Here is a 1,603-nt window from a genome sequence, read left to right as displayed (position 1 = left end):
CAACTAGCCCTAGAAAAGTAGCAGCTCTGCCTAGCTTAAAAAAACGCTTCAAAAAGTAGGCCTCAAAGGGATTCAAGTAAATTGAAGCCAGGGGGAAAAAAAGGTCAATACTATTTAAAGGAATAAAACAAAATCCAGCAACCAACAATGTAAATTCACAGTGTTTGGTATCCAGTAAAAAAAAAAAAAAATCAGCCAATTTCCGAGAAAAAAAAAAAAAAATCAGTTGATACGGATCCCAAAATGAACAAATATTAAGGAACTAGCATCTAAGGATGCTAAAACAGCCATTATAAATACGCTTTTAAATAAACTGTAAATTCAGTGGTTCATGTGCAGGTTTCTTATCTAGGTAAACTCATGTCACTAGGGTTTACTGTACAGATTATTTCATCTCCCAGGTCTTAAGCCTAGTACCTATTAATTTTCCTGAGCCTCTCCCTCCTCCCACCCTCACCCCAATGTGTGTTGTTCCCCTCTACGTGTCCATATGTTCTCATAATTTAGCTCCCACTTATAAGTGAGAACATGTGGTACTTGGTTTTCTGTTCCTGCATTAGTTTGCTAAGGTTAGTGGCCTCCAGCTCCATCCACGTTCCTGAAAAGGACATGGCCTCATTCTTTTTTGTGACTGTATACTTCACGGTGTATATGTATCACATTTTCTTTAGTCAGTCTACCATGGATGGGTATCTTGGGTTGATTCCATGTCTGTTATTGTGAATAGTACTGCAATAAACATGTGTGCATGTGTCTTTATGGAAGAATGATCTCTATTCCTTTGGGTGTCTACCTAGTAATGGGATTGTTGGGTCAAATGGTAGTTGTTTTTAGGTCTTTGAGAAATTGCCACACTGCTTTCCACAATGGTTGAACTAATTTACTCTCACCAGGGTGTATAAGCTTTTCTCCCCAACCTTACCAGCCTCTTTTTTTTTCCTTTGATCTTTTTTAAAATAAAGATAGGTTGGTTTGGTCCTGAACTCTTGGCCTTAAGCAATCCTCCCATCTCACCCTACCAAAGTGCTAGGATTACAGGTGTGACCCACTGCACCTGGCCTATTGTTTTTTCTTTTTAAAATTTTTTACATTTTTTTGTTTCAGAAAGAATGGCCTATTTTTGGCTTTTTAGTGATAGCCATTCTGACTAGTGTGAGATGGCATCTCACTGTGGTTTTGATTTGAAAAACATGAAATGCCTCACAAATTTGCATGTCATCCTTGCACAGGGGCCATGCTAATCTTGTCTGTATCATTTCAATTTTAGTATATGTGCTGCTGAAGGGAGCACTAAATGTTTTTTTGTCTAAGAAGATAGAGGAAAAACATGAGCATAAAGGGAAAAATGGAAGATTAAAAATGATCCAGATGGAATGTCTACAGATGAAAAATACAACATTTAAAATGAAAAATATACTGAATGGAATAGCAGATTAGATGCTACAGAAGAAAAGATCGAGGAACTTTAAGACATCTAAAATGAAGCAGGGAAAGAAAAAACTGAGGCTGGGCATAGTGGCTCACGCCTATAACCCTAGAACTTTGGGAGACTAAGGTGGATGCATCATCTGAGGTCAGGAGTTCGAGACCACCCTGGCCCACA

General features: G+C 38.2%; 1 non-coding gene across 1 annotated transcript; it reads right to left on the bottom strand.

Moving 5' to 3' along the window:
* Positions 1-1,184: 1,184 nt before the first annotated feature.
* On the bottom strand, positions 1,185-1,291 carry LOC118143340 (U6 spliceosomal RNA). Its single transcript, XR_004727567.1, has one exon. It is a non-coding gene; the product is annotated as a U6 spliceosomal RNA (small nuclear RNA).
* Between the last annotated feature and the right edge of the window lie 312 nt (positions 1,292-1,603).

Source organism: Callithrix jacchus, chromosome 7, assembly GCF_049354715.1.
Source record: "Callithrix jacchus isolate 240 chromosome 7, calJac240_pri, whole genome shotgun sequence".
Lineage (NCBI taxonomy): Eukaryota > Metazoa > Chordata > Mammalia > Primates > Cebidae > Callithrix > Callithrix jacchus.
This window is presented reverse-complemented; position numbering and strand designations above follow the sequence as displayed.